Source organism: Sorex fumeus, unplaced genomic scaffold, assembly GCF_029834395.1.
Source record: "Sorex fumeus unplaced genomic scaffold, SorFum_2.1 ptg000061l, whole genome shotgun sequence".
NCBI lineage: Eukaryota > Metazoa > Chordata > Mammalia > Eulipotyphla > Soricidae > Sorex > Sorex fumeus.
In genome coordinates, this window is record NW_026606118.1 from 40,735,808 (window position 1) to 40,759,266 (window position 23,459).

Sequence of the window (23,459 nt, forward strand, 5' to 3'; positions counted from 1 at the left end):
TTACCTATTTTATTGATCAATTTTTTTAATTGTCCAGGTACAGGCAGACAACTTACATGCCCTAACCCGGAACAACAGCCAGTATAAACAGGTCTTTCCCAGTCTTTCTACCCGTGGGCATGGATGGGTTATAACATCAAAGTTCATATTTTACTGGCTATATATATATCACTTGTTAATATGTGTCTCATCTGGAGTGACTTAAAATAATTGGGTGGCTATTTAAAAATTATAGGATTCCTGGCACATGCGGTGACACACGGCATCTCATACATTATGCCACTGATATTCCAAGAGTTGCACACCACATTTGATGGGGTATAAGGTAGAAAACAACCAATCTTGATAATATATATAAACATATATAATGTATATTTGATGGGGTTCAAACATGTTGTGAACCATGGGATCACCTTTAAGGGTGATTAAGGCCACCCTAAAAGCCTCCATCCCTCTCGGAGAGCCCGGCAAGCTACTGAGAGTATCCCACCCACACGGCAGAGCCTGGCAAGCTACCCATGGCGTATTTGATATGCTAAAAACAGTAAAAACAATGAACCTCATTTCTCCTGATCCTGACAGAGCCCCCAGAATGGCAGCATTAAGAAGGATGAGCAAGGAAAGGCTGATAAAATCTCAGGGCCGACTAGTCAACCAAAACAAAGGACTAAAATGACTGTATGTATTTTCAATGCACATACACTGGCATCAGAAGCATCATCGAGGATCTGATGATGCAAGCGCAGAAGATCAAGTATGACATCATTGGTCTGACCAAGAGGAGAAGGCATAGATCACATCACTCCATTTTCGACACTGGAGAAGAACTGTTCCTCAGAACATGCCATGATAGAGGCATCGGTGGTGTTGGTGTCCTTATCAACATGAACTTGACCATGAGCATTAATTCATTTGAATGCCTAAACCTGAATTGGACAATTACACTTGAATAGATGTGGCTCACTGCCGGCAGTTTCTATCTTCGTCGTCTATGCACTAATGTCCAACTATGATGAAGACGAATTTGAAAAGTTCTGTATGGAGCTGGAGAAGTTCTATAAAGAAGACCACACCTTCTACAAGATCACCGTTGGTGATTTTAACACCAAGATAGGAACCAAGATGGTTGCCCCAAGAACTCCACATTGGGACCCATGGCCTAGAATGGAACAAACAGGGTGAGAGACTGTCTGAGTTTATCATGTTGACCAAGACCATCCATGGGAACTCACAGTCCCAGAAGGCCGAATCTAAACATTGGACATGGGAGTCTTCCAGTGGATGGTTCCACAAAGAAATTGAGCACATCATATTCAATCGTCGGTTTTGCCTGACCAATGTCTCTGTTGTCTCAAAATTCCAAACGGGATTGGACCACCATCTCTTTCGTGCAAAATTCTATTTCACGGAGTGGGGAGAAAGGGCTGCAAAGTTTAAGAAGAGAAGCCGGTTTTCTCCCCTGATCTGAGCAGGACGGGAACGGAGGCCCAGCTCTGGGCAACCAAGCTGAAGGTCTGCTATTTCAACCAGGTACAGCCCGCCCCCAGGGCCTGGGACTCTCTCTGGGCATGCACAGCTAGCTCCATCTCCTAGAAAGCCGGTTTTCTCCCGTGATCTGCGCGGGATGGGAACGGAGCCCCAGCTCTCAACAACCAAGCTGAATGTCTCCTATACCAACCAGGTACAGCCAACCCCCAGGGCCTAGGACTCTCTCTGGGCATGCACAGCTAGCTCCATCTCCTAGAAAGCCGGTTTTCTCCCGTGATCTGCGCGGGATGGGAACGGAGCCCCAGCTCTCAGCAACCAAGCTGGACGTCTCCTATTCCAACCAGGTACAGCCAACCCCCAGGGCCTAGGACTCTCTCTGGGCATGCACAGCTAGCTCCATCTCCTAGAAAGCCGGTTTTCTCCCGTGATCTGCGCGGGATGGGAACGGAGCCCCAGCTCTCAGCAACCAAGCTGAACGTCTCCTATACCAACCAGGTACAGCCAACCCCCAGGGCCTAGGACTCTCTCTGGGCATGCACAGCTAGCTCCATCTCCTAGAAAGCCGGGTTTCTCCCCTGATCTGAGCGGGACGGGAACAGAGCCACAGCTCTCGGCAACAAAGCTGAACATCTCCTCATTCCAACCGGGAGACGTTCCCAACTCCTTGCCCAGTGCCAGGGACTCTTTCTGGAGCCGCGGCTGCTAACGCGGCCTCGAAATATTCTCCCACAACATATGCCATAGGAACCATAGGAACCATAAGCTACCTTCTTAGATGGAAACTTCTCTAGTTTAGCTCAGCCACTAGAAACACAGTAGCAAATAATTCATAAGCCTATCTTAACTCACACTGCATATCAAGCAGAATAGTAACAGTGAACGTGAAGGACTAAACCACATTTGTCACAATGGTAAAGCAACGCAAAAGCCCACCAAATTTTCTTATTGAAGTATCTAGCCCAGATGACACCAACAGTACTGTAATGTTAGACAACCTCTCTGACAAGGAATTCAGAAGGGAGCTACTTAGGATGCTTAGGGAACTAAAAGAAACAATGGGAAGCAATGCCAATAGAAGACAAGAGGATTTGAAGGCAGAAATGAGGAAAATGCAATCAGAAATGTCAGACCTGAAAAATCTCGTAGGCGAATTGAAAAACTCAGTGGAAGGCCTCAGCAGCAGAGTAACAGCTGCTGAGAACAGAATCAGTGAGCTTGAAGATGAAGCTCAGAGACTCTCCAGAAAAGAGCAGAAAATGGAAAAGAGACTCACAATTCGGGAACAGATGGCAAGAGAAGATCATGATGAAGCCAAGAGGGGTAGCATAAGAATTATTGGAGTCCCAGAGGGACAGGAAGAAAACCTTGATGAAGAAGAAACTGTCAAAGACATCATTGCTATAACGTTTCCAGAGCTGAAGAAAACTTGTGACCACATTCAGGAGGCCCGAAGTGTACCAGCTAGAAGAAATCCGAATAAAAATACCCCACAACACATCCTGATCAAAATGACCAAAACTTTAGACAGAGACAAAATTCTGAAAGCAGCAAGATCAAAGAAAGAAATCTCTTACAAAGGAGCATCCTTAAAATTCACAGCTGATTTTTCTGATGAAACCCTCATGGCCCGAAAACAGTGGTGGGACATAGTGAAAAAACTCAAGGAAAAAAATGCCTCTCCAAAAATACTTTACCCAGCGAGACTCTCATTCATAATAGAAGGAACAACACACAGTTTCACAGACAAACAACAGCTCAGGAACTTCATAGACTCAAAACCATGGTTACAAGAACAACTAAATGGGCTACTTTAAAGGCAAGACAGGCCCCTCAAATACACCAAATTTCAACAGAAGAATGGGACAAAATCCCATAACAATAATTTCTCTCAATGTCAATGGGCTAAATGCACCAATTAAAAGACATAGAGTGGCAGGATGGATTAGAAAATTGAACCCAACATTCTGCTGCCTGCAAGAAACACATCTCAATAGTCAAAGCAAACACAGACTCAGAGTCAAAGGCTGGAAAACAATCCTACAGGAAAACAGCTCCCATAAAAAAGCTGGGGTAGTCATTCTAATATCAGACCACATACATATCAGAGTGAAGAAGGTCATAAGAGACAGTGAAGGCCATTTCTTATTGATCAAAGGATGTGTACAACATGAAGAACTTACAATAATAAATGTATATGCACCTAATGAGAGACCTTCAAAGTACTTAAAACAACTACTCGTAGATTTGGAAAAAGACATCAATAGCAACACAATACTAGTGGGAGACTTCAACACCGCTTTGTCACCTCTTGATAGATCAACCAGACTCAAGCTTAGCAAGGACATACTTCATCTGATGGAAACAATGGAAGAAAGGGACTTAGTAGATATATACAGGACACTTCATCCTCAAAAAGCTGAATACACATTCTTCTCAAGCGTACATGGAACATTCTCCAAGATAGACCACATGCTGAGCCAAAAACATGACATGCCTCCATAAAATTAAGAAGATAGAGATTGTATCAACAATCTTTTCAGACCATAATGCGCTGAAATTAGAAGTAAATCACACACAAAAACAGAAAACTAAATCAAACACCTGGAAATTAAACAGTGCGCTTTGGAACAACGAGTGGCTTAGAAAGGAAATCAAAGAGGAAATCAAAAGATTCCTAGAAACAAATGAAAATGAGGACACAAGTTACCAAAACTTATGGAACACAGCAAAAGCTGTGTTAAGAGGAAAGTTTATAGCTCTACAAGCATTCCTCAGGAAGGAGGAGCAAGCACACATAAGTAACCTAACCTCACAGCTTAAGAGCTTGGAGAAGGACCAACAAAAGGACCACAACCCGAACAGAAGAAAGGAAATAATAAAACTCAGAGCAGAGATTAGCAAGATGGAAACCCAAAAAAACAACCCGAAAGATCAATGTAACCAAGAGCTGGTTCTTCGAGAAAATTAACAAGATCAATAAGCCTCTAGCAAAACTCACAAAGAAAGGGAGAGAGAAAACCCAAATAAACCGAATCAGAAATGAAAAGGGGATCATTACAACAGAAACTACAGAAATCCAAAGGATTCTCAGAGAGTACTTTCAGAAGCTTTATGCCACAGAACATCAAAACCTCGAGGAAATGGATAAATTCCTAGACTTCTACAGATTTCCAAGGCTGAACCAAGAAGACCTGGAATACCTGAACAGACCTATCACCATCAAGGAAATTGAAATGATAATAAAAAGTCTCCCCAAGCACAAAAGTCCTGGCCTGGATGGATTCACTAGTAGTGAATTCTTCCAAATCTTTAAAGAGGACTTACTCCCAATCCTCTTTAAGCTTTTCCACGAAATTGAAATATCAAAAACACTTCTGAACAATTTCTACGAAGCAAATATCACACTGATACCAAAAGCAGACAGAGATACTACAAAGAAAGAGAATTACAGGCCAATATCCCTGATGAACACAGATGCAAAGATCCTCAACAAACTACTAGCAAATAGAATCCAAGTACTCATCAAAAAGATCATACACCATGACCAAGTAGGATTCATCCCAGGGATGCAAGGATGGTTTAACGTTCGGAAATCAATCAACATAATCCATCATATCAACAAAAGAAAAGACAAAAAGCATATGATCATATCAATAGATGCAGAGAAAGCATTTGACAAGATCCAGCACCCCTTTATGATGAAAACCCTAGCCAAAATGGGTATAGAGGGGACTTTCCTCAACATAGTTAAACCCATCTACCACAAGCCTACAGCAAGCATCATCCAAGATCAGAAAGGAGACAAGGATGCCCACTCTCTCCACTGCTGTTCAATATAGTGCTGGAAGTACTTGAAATAGCGATTAGGCAAGAAAAAGATATTAAAGGCATTCAGGTAGGAAAGGAAGAAATCAAGTTCTCACTATTCGCAGATGATATGATACTATACTTAGAGAACCCAATAACCTCCACCAAAAAACTCCTAGAAACAATAGACTCGTATAGTAAAGTTGCAGGCTATAAAATCAATACGCAAAAGTCCATGGCTTTCCTATACGCAAACAGTGAGAGAGAAGAAAGCTACATGAAAAAAACAATCCCGTTCACAATTGTGCCCCAGAAAATCAAATACCTAGGAATCAACTTAACTAAGGAAGCAAAGGACCTGTACAAAGAAAACTACAAAACGCTACTTTAGGAAATAAAAGAGGACATGAGGAAATGGAAAGATATCCCCTGCTCATGGGTCAGGAGACTTAACATTGTCAAAATGGCAATACTACCGAAAGCATTGTATAAATTCAATGCAATTCCTATAAGGATACCCATGACATTCTTCAAAGAAATGGAGCAAACACTCCTGAAATTTATATGGAACAATAAGCCCCCACGAATAGCTAAAGCAATTCTTGGGAAAAAGAAAATGGGAGGAATCAACCTCCTTAACTTCAAACTCTACTACAAAGCAGTAATAATTAAAACAGCATGGTACTGGAACAAAGGCAGAACTGCAGACCAATGGAACAGAGTTGAATACACTGACATCTCCCCTCAATCATGTGATCATCTAATCTTTGATAAAGGTGCAAGTAATGTGAAGTGGAATAAGGAAAGCCTCTTTAACAAATTGTGCTGGCATCACTTGCAAAAAAATGGGCTCAGAACTCTGCCTAACACCATGTACAAAAGTAAGATCAAAATGGATTAAAGACCTCAACATCAGACCAGAAACCATAAGGTACATTGAAGACAAAGTTGGCAAAACCCTCCATGACATTGAAGCTAATGGTATCTTCAAAGATGCCATGCCACTGGCCGAGCAAGTGAAAACAGAGATAGAAAAATGGGACTATCTTAAACTAAGAAGCTTCTGCACCTCCAAAGAAACAGTGACCAAAATACAAAGACAGTCGACAGAATGGGAAAGGATATTCGCCGAATACACATCTGACAAGGGGTTGATATCGAGGATATACAAAAAACTGGTTGAACTCCACAAGAAGAAAACATCCAACCCCATCCAAAAATGGGGCAATGAAATGAACAGAAACTTTCTCAAAGAAGAAATTCGAATAGCAAAAAAGCACATGAGAAAATGCTCTACATCATTAATCATCAGGAAGATGCAGATCAAAACCACAGTGAGATACCATCTCACACCTCAGAGACTGGCCCACGTTCAAAAGAACAAAAGCAACCGTTGCTGGCGCGGATGTGGCTAGAAAGGGACACTCCTTCACTGTTGGTGGAAATGTCGACTGGTTCAGCCCTTCTGTAAAACAGTATGGACGATTCTCAAAAAATTAGAAATTGAGCTCCCATTTGATCCAGCAATACCACTCCTGGGAATATATCCCAGAGAGGCAAAAATGTATAGTCGAAGTGACATCTGCACTTGTTTGTTCATTGCAGTGCTCTTTACAATAGCCAGAAACTGGAAGAAACCTGAATGCCCAAGAATAGATGACTGGTTAAAGAAACTTTGGCACATCTACACAATGGAGTACTATTTAGCTGTTAGAAAAGATGAAGTCATGAAATTTACATACAAGTGGTACAACATGGAATGTATCATGCTAAGCGAAATGAGTCAGAAAGAGAGGGATAGACATATAAAGATTGCATTCATCTGGGGGATATAAAGTAACAAAGTATGAGATTAATACCCAAGAATAGCTGAGATCAGCACCAGGAGGATTACTCCATAGCTTAGAGGCCAGCTGGGCATTCTAGGGGAAAGGGCAGCTCAGATAGAGAAGGGAGCACCAAATAAACGGTGTTTGGAGGATCCTCCCAGGAGGGGAGATGCATGTCGAAAGTAGACTATGGACTGAACATGTTTGCCACTCAATGCCTCTTTTGCAGACCACAACACCCAAAAGGAGAGAGAGAACACAAGGGATTGCCCTGCCACAGAGGCAGGGTGGGATGGGTGTGGGTGTGGGGGTGGGAGGGATATTATCCATGGTGGTGGAAAATGGGCACTGGTGGAGGGATGGGTATTTGATCATTGTATAAAAAATTGTAAATCTACAACTGTACCTCATGGTGTTTCACTAATAATAATTAAAAAAAAGTTTAAGAAGAGAACTCCCAGAATGAGCATCAACTGGGAGCCCTTTGGCACTATTGGGGGAACATGGGAAGATGACATCATTGACAACATTGATGAGGAATACTATTGACATTGACGAGGAATACTATTGACTGGTTCAGCACCTCCATTACTGTGCAAGGAATGCTGAGAGTGGGAAAGCCACAAACAGATGCCTGTCTTTGGAAACTCGAGCTCATTTACCAACGTGGTTTGGCATGAGTCTCAGGCAATCACAAGCTAACATCTGAGCTCACAAAGCTGTGCAGGCAAGTGGAAAAAGGAAGTCCTCAAAGAGAGAAGAACAGCAGTGCTGACTGATGTGGCAGAAGCCAGGAGAAGTATTCACAATGCTCTCCTGTCCTTTGCCAACTACAAGACCGAGATGACTGCCCTCCAACATCCTGATGGATCTATCACATCTTCCAGAAAAGCAATGGAGAAGATTATTCACAACTTCTACTCAGATCTCTTTGATAGCCACGTCCACCTGCCCACATACTAAATCCCACAGGATGGACATGTTGTTCCCAAAGTTCTCCCTTCCAAAATTTGATATGCCATTTTGTTAGTAAAGAAGTGTACAGCACCCAGTCCAGACAACGTCAGACCCGAAGACCTGAAGAATCTGCTGCCAGTATTCATCGATACACTGGCTCAGCTCTTCACATGCTACCTGTCTGAATGCAAGGCTCCATCCCAATGGAAAACCAACAGGACCGTTCTGTTGTACAAGAAAGGAGACATTCACGATATTGGCAACTATTGCCTGATCTGCCTGTTGTCTGTTGTCTATAAGTTGTTCACTTGAGTCATTCTGAACAGAATAGGCAGAACAGTAGACGAAAGACAACCATGAGAATAAGCCGGGTTCCGAAAAGGATTCAGCACCATCGACCATATCCACACGATAACCAAGCTCATAGAGGTTTCTCAGGAGTTCAAGACGCCACTCTGTCTAACGTTCATTGATTTAAAGAAGGCCTTTGATTCTGTTGAGACTGAAATGGTCATAGAAGCCCTAGCCAAACAGGGTGTTCAAACTCAGTACATCAGGATCCTGCACGAGCTGTATTACGGATTCACTACCAGGATCGCACCATTCTACAAGGAAGTGATCATCCGTGTAAAGAAAGGGGTTCAACAGGGTAATACCATTTCACCAAAACTCTTCAGTGTCACCCTCGAGAACATCATGCAATGACTGAAATGGGAAGAAATGGGAGTGAAGATAGATGGTTGGCAACTACACCACCTCCTCTTCGCTGATGACATTGTTCTAATAACACCAAACATCAGCCAAGTGGCACAAATGCTGGCCAACTTTGACCATGAGTGTAGAAAGGTCGGACTGCAGCTTAATCTCACCAAGACAATGTTCATGAAATATGAACTAGTCCCTGAGATTCCATTTGCTCTCACCAGAATGAACATCTGCGAATGCAGCAGCTATGTAACCTGGGTCAAGAACTCAACATGAGGAATGACTTGGCACCAGAACTGTGCAGGAGGAAAAGAGGGGTGTGGAGCACCTTCAAGAGCGTTGAAAAAGTTGTTAAGAGGATGAAGAATCTCTGGCTCCTGGCACATCTTTTCAACTCTACTGTTCTTCCTGTGCTAACCTATGTCTCAGAGACCTGGGCCCTATGAAAGCAGGACAAGAATGCTATTTGGGTCTCCCAAAGAGGAATCAAAAGTGCTATGCTTGGAATATCACCTTTCACCCAAGTGAGAGAAGGAATCCAGACTTCTGACCTCCATCGACAATCAAGAATTATGGACACTGTCTTGTTTGCCAAGGCATCAAAAATCAGATAGGCCGGACACATAATGCGATTTAGAGATGACTGCTGGACTAGAGCTGTTACCAACTGGATTCCATAGGACGTCAAAAGGATGCGCCGCTGCCCACATATGAGATGGTCAGACTTCTAAATAAGACTTCTAAAACCCTAAACAAATGATTTGAGGCTCTTGGTGTTCCTGGAGTGAGCAGATGCCATTGGGCTACATTAGCACGCGGCAGGGATGAATGGAGACATTACTGGCGCCCGCTGGACCAAATCGAAGATCAACGGGATGACAAGTGATACAAGTGTTATATGATACATATATTAGCACATAAGGCTCAACTTGTTAGTGATCTCTGATACAGGGACTTATTGGCTCCCAGTGTGCTATGACAATTTTTGCACATTTTCCTCTAAGGAAAACTTTTTGGATCATTTTTAGTTGATTATTGATAACAAGCCATACAAAATAAATTATTTAGCATCTGCCTTTGGGACAGGTTTGGGTGGTGATGGGAAAATTCAAAATAATGGTTGTGGCATTAGTGTTGAAATATTTAATGTAATAAATTATTGTGAATAACTTTATAAAAATAAAATTAAGAAAACAATGATAGGGTGGGTGGGTGGGCGGAGAAGTTATTGTTACATTTGTTTGAGGACTCTAAGGATCTAAGTTAGAGTCCTAAAACTCTAAATAAGGTTCAAAGTTTTACAGAGCTCTTTAAATTTTTTTTAGCAAATTAAAAAAAATTGTGTCAATTTTTTTAGGTTTTTTGGGGGGTGGGGTCACACTCAGTTGGTCCTAAGGGATTACTCCTGGTTCTGTGCTCAAGAATCACTCCTGGCAGGGCTTAGGGGACCATATGTGGAGACAGGGATCAAACCTGGTCAGCCACTTGCAAGGGAAGCACCCTATGCTGTGCCAGCTCCAGTCCAACATGAAACTTTTAAACTAAATTATGGCATCATAATTTACATGGTTATTCACAACTGAGTTTCAGGAATACAATGTTCCAAAACTACGGCCAGTGTCAACTTCCTTTAACCAATGTCTCGAGGTTACTTCCACCTCCTAGTTTGCTTCCTAGTCAGGTACATTTTAAAGTTTGGCTGTTGTGATCTGCATCTCATGCTTGCAAAATTGCTGGCTATGTCACTGTCACTGTCATGTCCTCCTGTTGTTCATTGATTTGCTCAAGTGGGCCCAGTAACGTCTCCATTGTGACACTTTGTTGTTACTGTGTTTGGCATATCGAATACGTCATGGGGAGCTTGCCAGGCTTTGCTGTGCAGGCGAGATACTCTCGGTAGCTTGCTAGGCTTTCCGAGAGCTATGCAGTTTAAATATATACATATATCACCAACGTGCTTGAGGCCTCTGGCCCTTACAGGGCTCTTAAGAAAGAACTTCCTTCCTTAATGCATACTCCTTTTGTTCCTGGGTTGAGGAGACTACGTGCTGGACTGGTATGAGACTAGAGTAACAGACATGTCAGAACCTTCCTTCTCTTCCCCCAGCACTTCTGCTTATCCTCTCAGGCAGCGTTAGCTCCCAGGAGGCACCTCAGGACTAAGAAATTAGCTTCAGAGAGTCTTTTCCAGGTCTGAGAGATAGTAAAGGGATTAAGGTGCTTCCTTTGCATGTGGACAATGCTGTTTTGATTCCTGGTACAACACAAAGCCCTCAGTTCACCATGAGGAAATATCCAGAATTAAGCACAGCGGTAGGGCGTTTTCCTTGCATGCAGCCAACATGGCCGACCCGAGTTCGATTCCTCCACCCCTCTCAGAGAGCCCGGCAAGCTACCGAAAGTATCTCGTCCACACGCCAGAGCCTGGCAAGCTCCCCGTGACGTATTCGATATGCCAGACACAGTAACAACAAAGTCTCCAATGGAAACGTTACTGGGCCCGCTCGAGCAAACCCTGAGTACTGTGGAGGGGTGGGGTGGGGGTGGCAAAATAAACAAAGAGCAACAACAACAAAAAAGTGGTCGGAAGGAGAGTCTATCACTTCGCCACACATACCTCAATCGTGTACTTAAATAACTGATTTCTGGTTAAACTCAAACTCTTGTCTTGTCTACATGTCCACAAAGGAATAAAAACCTATTTAAAACGACTTTGAGGGAAAGTCAATTTAATGTAATAATAGTGAATGTTCACATGTAAAGACTGGAGCCATAGTACAGTGGGTAAAGAACATGTCTTGCACATGGCCTTGACCTCAGTTTGATCCCCAGCACCCCATCTGGTCCTCCAAGCCTGTCAGGAGTGACACCTAAGTGCCTAACCAGAAGTAAGGCCCAAGCATAGCTGGGTATGGCACTCTCAAAACCAAAAAATATGTTCACATGTAAATGAAATGATGCTGCATGTTCCTGAATTGAGGAGGTAAACCATTCTGAATTTCAGAATGATGAGAGCACACTTCAGATATCTGTACATTCAAAAAATATATAGAAAGATTGCATTCATCTGGGGAACATAAAGTAACAAACTGTCACTGTCACTGTCCTCCCGTTGTTCATCGATTTGCTCGAGCGGGCCCAGTAACGTCTCCATTATGAGACTTTGTTGTTACTGTGTTTGGCATATCGAATACATCACAGGTAGCTTGCCAGGCTCTGCTGTGTGGGCGAGATACTCTCAGTAGCTTGCTGGGCTCTCCTAGAGGGGCAGAGGAATAGAACTCGGGTCAGCCATGTTGGCTGCGTGCAAGGCAAACACCCTACCACTGTGCTACAAAATAGGAGACTAAAACCCAAGACTAGCTGAGATAAGTACCAAGACGTTTACTCCATGGTTTCGAAGCCAGCCGCACATGCTAGGGGAAAAGGCAGCTCAGATAGAGAAGGGAGCACCAAATAAAGGGTGTTGGGAGGATCCTGCCAGGATGGGAGATGCATGCTGAAAGTAGACAATAGACCGAACATGATTGCCACTCAGTGCCTCTTTTGCAAACCACTGCACCCAAAAGGAGAGAGAGGACAAAAGGGAATGCCCTGTCACCGAGGCAGGGTGAGAGGGGGACGATGGGAGATGGGAGGGATACTGGGATCTGTGGTGGTGGAAAATGGGCACTGGTGGAGGGATGGGTACTTGATCATTGTATAATTGAAACCCAAGCACAAAAATTTGTAAGTCTACAACTGTACCTCATGGTGTTTCACTAATAAAATTTTTTTTAAAAAGTAAAAAAAAAGAAAAATATATAGAGCAAACTAGTGAAAATATCAATGAAACTCCACATATTGTTATAGAAAACGAGCAATTATGGAACAGATAGAGATGCCTAAATCTTGTATTATAATTAAGCTTCCTACCTAAAATTTGTATATTTTCAAAAGGCAATTAAGGAAATATTGATCAGGGTGTCAAACAATATGCTATCATTCACAAACATCATCTCTTCCAGAACCTCCTATTTTGGGAGACAATCACGAACAAGTATAGACTGGTAGCCATGTCCATAAGCACCGAGCAGATTGTGATGGGTGTCAGGTTTTTCTGGAATGGATGGCAAGGACAGCTGTCCTTGATGAGCAAACCGAAATCATCACTCAGACAATCGCTAGTGAAAGCCTTGGGTGAATATTTCTAAAACCCAAGTATCCATTTAAAAATTGATTACACTTGACGTTAGAAACACACATCATGGGTTTCATGTGGATGGTTTTTCCTTTGAGGTCCGGAGTGTTCACTGCTGTGCTGCAGATGTGCTCAGCCTCTTTACAAAATATAATTGGGATGGTCCAAATCTTTGCAGTTGGACAATGAGAACCAATCATCAGAAATCAGGAAACAGGATTAATCTAAAAAATTGGAGACTAACACCCAAGAATAGCTGTGATAAATACCAGGAGTTTCACTCCATGGCTTGGTGGCCAGTCGCAGACTCTAGGGGTAAAGGCAGATCAGATAGAGAAGGGAGTACCAAGTTAAGGGTGTTGGGAAGATCCGCCCAGGATGGGAGATGCATGCTGAAAGTAGACTATAGACCGAACATGATTGCCACTCAATGTCTCTTTTGCAAACCACAGCACCCAAAAGGAGAGAGAGAACAAAAGGGAATGCCCTGCCACAGAGGCAGGGTGGAATGAGCGGGGTGGGGGGGTCATGTGGGGGAGGGATACTGGGATCTGTGGTGGTGGAAAATGGGCACTGGTGGAGGGATGGGTATTTGATCATTGTATGACTGAAACCCAAGCACAAAAATTTGTGAATCTACAAACGTACCTCATGGTGTTTCATCAATAAAAAAGAAAGGAAGAAAGAAAGAAAGAAAGAAAGAGAGAGAGAGAGAAAGAAAGAAAGAGAGAAAGAAAGAAGTAAGCACACACACACAAAATAAATAAATAAAAATTTCTTCGTGTGGGAGCACTCAGTTTTAAGCATATAATAATACCCAGTTAGTCACAAACACTATCACTTTGATGGTAGCCACCACAATATGTGGTAACATAGACTTATTCTCTGTTAAAGTATTGATTTTCCTTTAGAAATATTTCTCCTTTGGGTAATACTAAGATTATATTGTAAAACCTCTTTCACACCTGTCAGTATTGAGGGCATGCTTTTTCCTCTGTGCTCACAGATCACTCCTGGAAGTGTTCAGAAGACTATATGGAGTCCTAGTTAACCACCTGTGACACAAGTTCCTTAACCTCTGTACTATCTTTCTGGCCCCAAATACAAGGTCAAAGGTAAATTATCCTTTTTTAGCAATCTTTTCCTTTAAATTTTTTTATTCAGACTCTGTGATTTACAAAGTTATTCATAGTTGAGTTTCAGACATATACTGTTCCAACACTAATTCTATTACCATTCCCAACTTCCCTCCTTCAAAGCCCCCAATTTCCTGCCCATTCCCCAAGTCTGCATCCTTGACAGGGACTTTATTTACTTGGTTGTTACCTCCCATCCTCCCCATCTTACTTCAACCTTGATTTCTTTCTTTTCCTATACTTCTCAATTCTATAATTAAGGATCAAGGGTAATCTAGGTGTTCCCCACTGATACCTTGCATTATCTTGTCTTGTTAGTCAATATACCATAGATAAGTGAGATCACCTGGTATTTGTCTTTCTTCTTCTGACTTATTTCACTTAACATGTTATCCTCCAGTTCCACCCAAATTGCAGTGAATTGCATTATTTCAACCTTCCTTGAAACTGCATAGTATTCCATTGCAGTTATTTATATCAAAGCTTCATTATCCACTCATCCACCATTGGACACCTAGGTTAATTCTATGTCCTGTGCTAAGTGCTACAATAAATAATGGTGTGCATATGTCCTTTTGAATAAATGTTTTGTGTTCTGGAATTAGAGGCCAAGAAATGAAATTGTTGAGTCATATGACTACTCCATTCTTACTTTTCTGAAAAATCTCCATAATGTTTTCCACAGCGTATATCTAGACAACATTCCCACCAACCACGGAGGAGAGTTTCTTTTTCACCACAGGAGGAGTCCAAAAAGACAGTTTACAAGTTTTTGTTTTTTGTTTTTATTATTTTAAAAAATATATGTGCCATTCTCACTAGTGAGATGGTACTTATTGTCATCCTGATTTAGACTTCTCTGATAATAAGCCATGCTGAGCACTTTTTCATGTTCTCATACATCTGCCTTTGTCAGAGAAGTGCCTGTTCAGTTTTTCTCCTCATTTTGGGATGGGTTTTGGTATTTTTGTTTTTGTTCCCTGTGAATTCTTTATATACCATGGATGTTAATATTAACCCTTTATCTAATACTTTGTACAATTTTTTTTCTCATTCTGGTGGATATCTTTTAGGTTTAGCCTGTGTTGCTTTGGCCAAGTAGAAACTCTTAAATTTGATGCAGTCCCTTTTGTTTATTTTTTATTTTTTGCTCTTTGTCAATGGAATAAGATGATGAAATCCTCCTTTGAGGTCCAAATATCGTCATGTTCTGCCAATATTTTATTTAATGCACTTCGTGAATTCTGATATAATCTCAAGGTCTCTGATCCTCTTTGAATTGACTTTTGTATAAGGTATAAGATGTGGATCTAGCTTTGTTTTTGTTTTCCCAACATGTCCTTGTCCAGGCTTCCCAACACTATTTGTTGAAGAGGCTACCTTTGGTCTTTAGGTCATAACCGGCTGTGCTTAGGGCACACCCCTGGCTCTGGTGGTACTCATCCATTCTCCCTCCCTCCCTCCCTCCCTCCCCCCCTCCCTTCCTCCCTCCCTCCCTCCTTCCCTCCCTCCCCCCTTCCTCCCTCCCTCCCTCCCTCCCTCCCTCCCTCCTTCCTTCCTTCCTTCCTTCCTTCCTTCCTTCCTTCCTTCCTTCCTTCCTTCCTTCCATCCTACCTTCCTTCTCTATGTCCCATGGTGCTCAGGATTTACTCCTGGCTCTGTGCTGTGGATCTCTCCAGCAGTGCTCAATGGACCACTTGGTATAAGGGTTGAACCCAGGTTTCCCACATGAAATGCATGCTCTCAGCCATTTGAACCATCTCTCCTAGTCAATGCTATTTGTGGGAGAGAATGTGTACACCTGGCTGTGCTCAGATCTTATGCCTGACTCAGCTCAGTGATCATTCCTGGTGGACTCAGGGGACCAGATGCGGTGCCAGGGATTAAACTTGGGTTGACTATGTGCAAGGAAAATTCCATATCTGCTTTTCTGTCTCTCTGGCACCCAGATAAATTAAATTTTGCAAGATTAATGTTAGGAGTAAAGGTTAAAATTCCTCATCTGAAAAAATTAAAGAAATGAATTTGTTAATATCCTCATGAAAACATTAAGCATTGCTTTCAACTTAAGATGCAAGTTGAAATTCTGTGATTTAACACATTTGAGAGTCCCCCACTGCCCTTCTCCCAGTACGTATCTGGTGGCATCGTGTCAAACAAGGGGGAAATTAGGGAGCTTTTTGTGCTCTCCCCAATACTGCAATTATCCTTCAGAGAAGTTGTGCCATTTTCCACAGGCAGTCAAGCATGATTTGACTCTCATACTCACTTGCTACCTTGCTACTTTTCTGTGACTTATGACTCTTTGTGTGTCTCTTTTGAGTTTGTATTGCAGTATTTTTGTTGCATACTGTAGAGAATGGAGAGGAATGGTGTGTCAACACTTTTCAGTATGTTGACAAGATGAGAAAATGAGCTGTAAAGATTTTATTTAGAGGGACTGGAGCAATAGCACAGCAGGTACGGCATTTGCCTTGCATGTGGCCGACCCGGGTTTGACTCCCTGCATCCAATATGGTCCCCTGAGCACTGCAAGAAGTAATTCCTGAGTGCAAAGCCAGGAGTAACCCCTGTGCATAGCTGGGTGTGACCCAAAAAAGGAAACAACAAAATATTTTATTTAGAGATGATTTGTTGTTTCAGTGAATTTACAAAAAAAAAGTCTACAAAAGGTCAGTGAATTATAGGGACTTATTTTGTGAAGAAAATTGATTTCCTCTTTCTTTCTTTGTGAATATAACAGTATTTCTCTTGAGAAGAATGCATGAGGGCAATCTGAGATTTAGTTTTTGAGCAAAGGAAAAATTTTCATCTATGTATAAATGCTAATTTTTTATAGTTGCTGCATCTGAGGCTTATATATTTATACCATACAACAACTAGATCAATAATTCATTATTAATCTAGTCATTAAATCTTTGAAAAATAAAAGAAAGAACGGCAGAAAGGAAACTCTCCCTGCTAGTACCTCAATCTCTGACACTACCTCAAACGTCCAAATCCTAAATTTGCTTTCCATTAAGACAGTGGTTAGACAGCAGCTGTTCAGCCTCTTAAGAGAATACACGATATGGTAATAAACATCATTTCAGAAATATGCTTTTTGTCCACTTTACCAGGCAGTACAGTAATGAGCTCTGCATGTTCACTACACTTTTTACTCCAGGCCTGAGTTTAATGAGGGCAGCTCCCTGCAATTGGTCCACTCCCTACCTAGCAAATGGAAATGTTTGTTTTGTCTTTCAATTCCAGTCACCCCTGACTTAAATTCTTTAATGTATTGCATTGTCAAAGGCTCTTTGAAGTTCATGTGTCATCCATTTAGCATGAACACCACAGGTCAGCATGTGCTACTCCTGTCTCTAATTGTGCTTAGAATTCCAGTTCGTCTGGGGAAGGTTCAAATCTGACAATGTCCTTCACTTTTGGGATCAAAATCTATGCATCATGCTCAGATTGCCAGATGGAGTCTGAAGTTTTATGGCAGTGTGTTGGTTGTTTGTGTAGGAAATTCAATTTATAAAAAAAATAGGAGATTGATGATCTTAATGCAATCAAATGTCTTGAAAAGTGCTTCCGGGCTGTCTCATTGTATATGCTGGGTGACTGTGTTGGGGCAATTGCCAAGACTCCCTTTTCTATAAGGCACTGGGCAGTACTGGGGAAAGGGCAAAGAAGAGAGATGGTAGGGTCCAGAGCAATGGCACAGAGGGGAGGACCCTTGCCTTGCAAGCTGGCAGCTGACCCAGGTTCAATCTTGACTCAGTTTCAGTCCTGACCCAAGTTCTCAGTTCAATCCTTGGCATTCCATATGGACCCCAAACACCACCAGAACAACTCCTGAGTACAGAGTCAGGAGTAACCCCTGAGCACTGCCAGGAGTGGCCCCCAAATACCAAAATAAATAAATAAACTTACACACAAAAAAGAAGAATACCTATGGAATGGAGATGTTGGTGAAAGGAACAGGAATTTGAATTTAAGGTTTCCCCCATATATTTTTCAGGACTCAATTTGGAAGCCCACAGAAGCAGTCAGAGATATTCTATGTGCTAATGTTGTCTGAATATCTTAGATATTAAAATAAAATGTTTTCTTTATGGGAAGAGTGTGGCACTTTATGGTTGAAAAGGTACTTAAAATATTATTCCTCTTATAAAAAATTAATATTCACGATACTGATATAATATTGAGATTTTTTTTGTTTTCAGGTCTATATTTTTTTCAGAACAAGAATGGAGCATGGGCTTGGAAGAAGGATGTTGATTTCAAATTCCTTCCTGCCATCTCATCTAGTCTCCTGAGGGCTGCAGTAGGTAAGTTCTGAAAAATTCTTGGCAGGTAATTGGGATCTAAAAGACATTTCTTTTCACCCTTTCCTCTACATTTCATTCTTAGATCTGGGAAAGTTGACTCTAAGGAAAGAAACTAATTGCAAGGCTGAAGCTAAGTACTTCTTTGTATATTGAATAATCAAATTATGGGGTCTTTAATTTGGTTCTGATCACAATCAGGGTGGGCCTGATTGTGATTAGATCACAGAACTGGGCCTATAAAACCAATGGTAAAAACAGTCATTGAAGAGAAGTAAATTGCAAGGCTCCAAGTAATTTGAGACATATTGTTTCAAGATCCTTGAGGTACTATTTCTAAAAGAGTTGATGGAATAGATTGAATAAGTTTAATTGTAAATTTAAGTGATCCATTCTCTGATGATGACACCTTCACTGACAGAGTAGAATGTTCTGACAAATAATCATGGCTTTGAAGGAGTCTCTGAAAATTGTCTTGCCACCCCTCATTTTAGAGGAATTCTTAGAGAGCTCAATCATTGAGGAGTCTGGCACAGAGATGACTTGGATCATATGTGCACTAACTTCTGGATCCTGCTAATTTGTTAGGCATGGTGTGGAATAAGGAACTAACTCATCAAGACTATCAACTAAAGAAATCACCTGTAAACACCATCATGTTTTACAATTTTTCCCCTTTTCTTTCTTTTTTCTTTGAGCCACGCCTGTAAATACTCAAGCCTTACTCCTGGCTCTGGGCTCAGGGATCACTCCTAGTGGGTATTTGGGATCATATGAAGTACAGAGGACTGAGCCAGAATGAGCTGTGGGCAAGACAAGCAGCTTACCTGCTGCACTAAAACTGGCCCTAAAACTCATCAAAAATATAAATTTTTCAGACTTCAGGAAAACATAGTCATCATTTAACTTTTCAGAAAAGTAACTACAACTAGTTAATACATGATATGAATTTAAATTTCCTGGTTTTGCTAAGTAAACTATTGTTATACAAGAGTATAAGGACACATGTCTTTGGTCCATGAAAAGTTTATGAGTAAAAGAACAGGATTTCTCTAATTTACTCTCAAATGGAAGAGAGTGAGGAGAGATAGGAGAGAGATAGAGTCAGAGAGAGAGAGAGAGAGAGAGAGAGAGAGAGAGAGAGAGAGAGAGAGAGACAGAGAACAGAAACCTGACTGGACATCATTTGTATGTATATATACGTACTGTCATTGTCACTATCCTTCCATTGTTAATCTATTTGCTCGAATGGGCCCAGTAACATTATGAGACTTGTTACTGTGTTTGGCATATCAAATATGTCACGGGTAGCTTGCCAGGCTTTGCCATGAGGGCGAGATACTCTTGGTAGCTTGCTGGGCTCTCCGAGAGGGGCGGAGGAATCAAACTCGGGTTGGCCATGTTGGCTGTGTGTAAGGCAAATGCCCTACCTGCTGTTGCTATCGCTCCAGCCCATATATACATACATATATGCATATATAATTGATAATTGACAAATTTAGGTATTTTCTTAAAGAAAGTATATCACTATGAATTCAATGTTTTATATTTCTCTATTGTTCCACTTTGTTAGAACATTTTTAAATTTGAATCACCATAAGATGCACAGTTACAGAGTTGTTCATGAATGGGTTCCAGTCATACATGTTCCAACACCCATCTCTTCACCAGTGTACATTTCCCACCACCAATACCTCCAGTTTCATTCTTCTACCTTCCCCCCACTCCAGTCTGCTGTCCACAACAGAAACGTCTCTCTCTCTCTCTCTCTCTCTCTCTCTCTCTCTCTCTCTCTCTTCTTTCACTCTCTCTCTCTCTCCATTTGGGTATTATGGTTTGCAATACAGGTACTGAAAGGTTATTTTTGTTCCTTTACCTCATTCCAGCACTCAGTTCTTTTCCAGAGTGATCATTTCCAATTATCATTGTCACAGTGGTCTCTTTTTCCTAACTGCTCTCCATCTCCCCTCTTGTGAACCAATCCTCTTGGCCCTTGTTCCTACTGTCTTTGGGTATTAAGTCTCATACTATATTAAGTCTCATACTATGTTTTTTTTCTAATATCCCACAAATGAAAGCAATCATTCTATGCCCGTCCCTTCCCTTCTGTAAGTTAGTTATTTGGAGGGGTTTGACAAAATTATTTTTAGTGGAAATGTCTTTTTTATTCACGTGTCTGAAATACATAAAGCTTGGAAAACTAGTCTCCCGTCTTATTTGAAACTTGAACCTGACTGAACAAATTCGGTAGAAAGGCTGATATGATCAGACCTGAGTTCAGCTGGGACCTCATTTGCTTCCCTAGGCTTAAAATTTATACTTTTTGTTAAAGATATAGTAGTGTGTTGAATTATACAAAATAGTGCGAGACTCAGTTAGCTTGTTATATTTAATACACAGCAGATATATTCTGCTATCTTTGTAAAATCCTAAATCCTGATGTTTGAAATTCGCATGGCTACATGGATTGCAGCTCAGGGATTGGGTGTATTTATTATTTGAGTTAGAACTGAATTCTCCAAATATATATATATATATATATACATATATATATATCTGTAGCACTGTTCTCCCATTGTTCATTGATTTGCTCGAGTGGGCCCAGTAATGTCTCCATTGTGAGACTTCTTGTTACTGTGTTTGGCATATCAAGTATGTCATGGGTAGCTTGCCAGGCATTGCCCTGTGGGTGAGATACTCTCAGAAGCTTGCCGGGCTCTCTGAGAGAGGAGGAGGAATTGAACCCGGGCCAGCCGGGTCGACCACGTGCAAGGCAAATCCCCTACCCGCTGTGCTATCACTCCAGCCCCTCATTTAAAAATTTTTGATTTGGTTGCCATGCCTGCTGCTGCTAAGGCTTACTTTTGGCTCTATGCTCAGCGATTGATCTTGGTAGGGCCTGTGAACCATATGTAGTGCCAGGAATTGAATCTGGGTCAGCTGTGTGTAAGGCGAGCATTTTGCCGGCTGTACTATCTTTTGGCCCCTCACATTTTCTGAGTGGTTAAAAATAGTATTGCAGTTTTAATATAGTTTTCATATATTTACTGCTTAGACTCATTGAATATACAGAATCAGTTGTTTTTATGTGCTTATTTTATGTCTTTATTAGTTTTGTTTTCCATATTCTTTGGATTTTGTACATAAGCAATCATGCCACTGGAAAATGTAAGTTTTTTTTTTCTTTTCAAATATGTAGCACTGTAGCACTGTCCTCCTGTTGCTCATCGATTTTGCTTGAGCAGGGACCAGTAATATCTCACAAATTGTTAGACTTATTGTTACTGTGTTTGGCATATTGAATACGTCTTGGGCAGCTTGCCAGGCTTTGCCAGGAGGGCGAGATACTCTCTGTAGCTTACTGTCTCTCCGACAGGGGTGGAGAAATTGAACCTGGTTGGCTGCGTGGAAGGCAAACACGCTACCCGCTGTGCTATGCTCCAGCCCTTTCAAATATGTGTGCCCTTAAAAAAAAATTTTTTTAGGTCATCTTGCAGGCCTGAGGGTGTGCGCCTAATCTCATCTGGTCCATAGAGACCCTGATTGCCAACCCTTAGTCCCCTGCGCGGCCCCATTTCCGCTCCAACAATATGAAAGAAACGATGAACCAAGAGAAGCTCACCAAACTGCAAGCCCAAGTGCGCATCGGTGGGAAAGGAACTGCTCGCAGAAAGAAGGTGGCTCATAGAAAAGCTACAGCAGATGATAAGAAACTTCAGTTCTCCTTAAAGAAGTTGGGCGTAAATAATATCTCTGGTATTGAAGAGGTGAATATGTTCACAAACCAAGGAACAGTGATCCACTTTAATAACCCTAAAGTTCAAGCATCCCTGGCAGTGAACACTTTCACCATTACAGGCCATGCTGAGACAAAGAAGCTGACAGAAATGCTTCTCAGTATCTTAAACCAACTTGGTGCAGACAGTCTGACTAGTTTAAGCTAGACTGGCTGAAGCTCTGCCTAAACAATCGGTGGATGGAAAAGCGTCACTTGCTACTAGAGAGGATAATGATGATGAAGTTCCAGATCTCCTGGAGAATTTTGATGAGGCTTCCAAGAATGAAGCAAACTGAATTGAGTCAGCTTCTGAAGAAGAGAAAACTTGAAGAAGTTACTGGGAGCTGTTATTTTATATTATGACTGCTTTTTAAAATTTTGTTCAAGGATCTAATAAGATCTAGATCTAGTATTTTTAAGCTCAAGCCCCTTGGACACTGCAGCTCTTTTCAGTTTTTGCTTATATACAAGTCATTCTTGGCAGCTAATTAAGCTGAAGAAACCTGAGAGTAAAGTGTGAAACAAAGGTTAAAAAAATTTCTTTTTTATCTTTATTCAGTGACTAAAATTTCTACCACTATGCTGAACAGCATTGGTTATGTTTGTCTTTTTTTCTGTATCTTAAAGTGAAAGAAATCTGTCTTTCCTATTGTTATTGATGGGATGATATAGGTATTTATTACATTAAAAACTTCCTCTCAGAAACTGTAGATCTGGTACAGTTGCCTTGCACACAGCCAAGGTGGGTTCCATCCCTAGTACCCCATATGGTTTCCAAAGCACCGCAGAGCCAGGAGTAAGCCCTGAAAACTGCCATGTATGGCCTGAAAACAAAACAAAACTAAAAAAATTCTCTCTATTCCTAGCTTCCTGGGAATTTTTACCATGAATAGGTGTTACATTTTATCAGATGCTTTCTTGCCATCAGTAGGTAAAATCAGGTCATTTTACGTTCCTTTGCTTAGACAGTTACTTTTATTGTTTTTCTTTCTGTCTTTCTTTCTTTTTTGTTTTTTTGCTTTTTTGGTCATACCCAGAGATGATCAGGGATTACTCCTGGTTCTGCTTTCGGGAATTACTCCTGGAGGTACTTAGGGGACCATATGGAATGCTTGAGATTAAACTTGGGTGTGAAAGGCAAATGCTCTAACCACTGCATTATCACTCTGGCCCTTTTATTGGTTTTCAAATACTGTGTTTTTTCTTGTATTAACTTGATATTGATGATATGTTTATTATGTTTATTAATTATGTATTATTATAAGA

The 23,459-nt window shown here is 41.3% G+C and overlaps 1 pseudogene; it reads left to right on the forward strand.

Annotated features, from left to right (window-relative positions):
* Positions 1-21,953: 21,953 nt before the first annotated feature.
* On the forward strand, positions 21,954-22,721 carry LOC130034569 (transcription factor BTF3-like; annotated as a pseudogene).
* Positions 22,722-23,459: the final 738 nt, after the last annotated feature.